Source organism: Bidens hawaiensis, unplaced genomic scaffold (genome assembly GCF_021521415.1).
Source record: "Bidens hawaiensis isolate Kalapana, Puna unplaced genomic scaffold, B.hawaiensis_p1.1 tig00051759_1, whole genome shotgun sequence".
Taxonomy (NCBI): domain Eukaryota; kingdom Viridiplantae; phylum Streptophyta; class Magnoliopsida; order Asterales; family Asteraceae; genus Bidens; species Bidens hawaiensis.
Window position 1 is genome coordinate 78,643 of NW_027499301.1, and position 2,928 is coordinate 81,570.

The following is a 2,928-nucleotide window of genomic DNA, read 5'->3' on the forward strand; positions in this document are numbered from 1 at the left end:
CCTCTATAATATTTTAATGTTTTTTAAAATGGTTATGAGTGAAGAAGAGATAAAAGGTAATGATAAAAATATAACTTCATATTATTTATACCATAACAAAACTTATCATCTTGACAAGTGACAACTTTCTTTTTTTTTTCTTTTTCTTTTTTTTAACAAAATCAACCTAAACAAAAAGAAATATATATCGGGTTACATCTAAATCCGCTTAAAGTAAAACTTTTAATACTTATATAAATTATATATATACAAATCCATCCATCCGGTCCTGCTGAAAATGTAAGTCACATTTGAAACTTCTTGTGAAAGTTTCCTCGATACACCTTCAACATCTTCATAATTAAGATCTAGCCCCTCTAGATTGGTATTTGTACCTGTGAGCCCAAAACAAATAATGTAGAAAATTAAGTGCACTCAAAATGCACATCACCCAATAAAACCTTTCCAAATGGTAATGGTTCAAGTTTTCTCCGGACAACCATCCACGGTGTTCGGAGCTGCCGGTGGCGCTGTTCACCACCGACACAATCATCGAGCTCAGATAATACCCCATAGCCAAAGACGCAAACGATAACGACGTCGCTAATGACTTCATGTTCGCGGGGGCCTCGGTGAAGAAGAATTCCATTAGTCCGGCTAATGTGAATAAGTCCGCTGACCCGAGAAACAAGTATTGGAAAGCGATCCATAGAAATGTGATAGGTATGGGCTCATGTGACTCGAGCCCATTTCTAGTGGCGGCCCGCTTGCGTTTGATCTCGACTAGGGCCGCCACTGCCATAGCCATTATTGATAAAACTAAACCGATTCCTATACGTTGTAAATGTGAAATACCCATTTCGGATTTTGTAGACTTTCGCGCAAACGGGATTATGATATGATCGTAAACCGGTGCGAGTAATATGATGAACAAAACCGGGAAAACTGGTAGCGAGGCAGCCGGGACCTTTAGCGACCCGATTTTGGTGTTCATAGTCGAGGCCTGTTGTACGGAGAATGTGGAGAGTTGAGCTAGACAACAATTGAGCATGATGGTACAAGCGAAGATCGGAAGTACTCGTAGAACAATCTTGACATCTTCGACTTGTTTGACCGAGCATTGAAGGAAGGTGTAGGCCGGTTTGTCTATTGCGGCTTGGTTTAAGAACTTGAGACTCGTAGATGGGGTTTCGAGTTCTTCAGTATCTTTTGTGACGGGTTGTTGTTGCGGTACAGTATCATTCGGGGACAATGACATGTTCACGATGGCGTTGCTAGGACTTCTCGCGATGCAGTTGTTTAATGTCGCACCGGTCAACACCTGCGTCATTTTTTATTCGTGTTAAAAACATCAACTCAAATCCAAACGAACGTAAATACCTGAAACCTGAACATGGTCCGGTTAACTCATTCACTTAAAGGGTTATAATAAATGAGTTAAATATGTTCAAGCCTTCACGGTCAATCTGTTTAATTAAACGGTTTCAGCATAACAACCCCAACACATGTATCAATATGTCCACATGATACAACTTGCTTATTATATAGGCCACATATAGAGATGTTCAAAAAGCTCGTAATTCACCTGAGAAAAGTTTGCTTGAAATTGGCTTGTTTGTAAACGAGCTGAGCTGACTCGACTCAGCTTGTTAACGAGTTGAGCTTGATCCACAGTAAGCTCGGTCGTTAGCTCATTTAAATGAAGCACTAAAGTTTAATATACAAAAATTGTAACTCAAATTTTTAATGCATATATATGTGTGCCTGAAAATTATAAATTTAAATACATATATTATGTGTGAAAATTATAAAATTTGTAATTTACAAATTATATATTATGTGGATATTAGTTTTTGTTATTCTTATATCTATCAGTATTCGCAAAAAATAAAAAAAAAATTCAACAAATAAACCAGCTGGAACGAGCTTTTCACGAGCCTACCTCAGGCGCCTTGACTCGACTTAGCTCGGCTCATTTGCAGCTCTAGGCGGCTATAAGAGCCCAAAGCCAAATTTGTTTCTTTACCTTAAAGATTGTAGTGAGGGGACTGCCACAAGGGATCTTGTTCCTATAAAAACCGGAACCAGCCAAGAACACTGGAATCGATAACAATATTGTCAGCGTAGAAATTCCGAATCCCCATTCCCATCCTATGTTGTCTTCGACCCAAATCACGAAGGTGACCGCAATGAGAGCCCCAAAGGCAAGACAAAACACAAAGTAGTTGAAGAACGTTGAACGTTGCTTTCTTCCCTTTACTGTGTTCTCGTCAAACTGTTCCGCCCCATGTGCAGGTAGTGACCCTTTGATGCCTCCGACGCCTAAAGCAACCAAATAAAGGCCCGAAAAGAGAACGACGGCTTTAGCACCATGCACTTGTTGGCATGGGACAGTGCCTCCTTTCAAGTTGCACTTAGGTGGCTTTAATGACGATGAACGAGCTTGTATCGTTAGTATCACTAGACCCTGATCAAACATAGAAAACGTACCGTTAGAACAATTAACAATGGCCCGCCCCTCGATACTGGTTAGGGCGTATTAAGGTTTTAGGTTGGCTAATATAGCCTGTTTATTAAGCATGTTAACACAAACACTAAACCTTCACTAAACGGGTTGACCCATTAACGACAACTTAAATAAATGGGTGATCCATTAACTTGTTTATGTTTAAATTTTTTTAAAAATTGATGTTTTAGAGAAGTTTACTTTAAAAAACGCTAACAGTTTTAAGTTTGATACTTTAATATTTAACTTTTTGTTGACTATTAATTGTTATAATCTCAAGTTAAATATATAAACCTAGCTTAGGTAATAGCTGTGAGATAGGGAAAAAACAATTGAAGCCATATCAATTACAAAAAAAGGTTCTTAAGCTTGAAGACAATGCTGATTGTTTATATTAGTCAAAACTCAACAAACTTATTATTAACAAGTGTTCATTCATATTG

The 2,928-nt window shown here is 38.1% G+C and overlaps 1 pseudogene across 1 annotated transcript; it reads right to left on the bottom strand.

Moving 5' to 3' along the window:
• Nucleotides 1-245: 245 nt before the first annotated feature.
• Nucleotides 246-2,446, bottom strand: LOC143599287 (protein NRT1/ PTR FAMILY 4.6 pseudogene; annotated as a pseudogene). The gene is made up of 2 exons (XR_013147273.1): nucleotides 2,006-2,446; nucleotides 246-1,300 (listed from the first exon to the last, which is right to left on the bottom strand). The product of XR_013147273.1 is annotated as a protein NRT1/ PTR FAMILY 4.6 pseudogene (transcript).
• Between the last annotated feature and the right edge of the window lie 482 nt (nucleotides 2,447-2,928).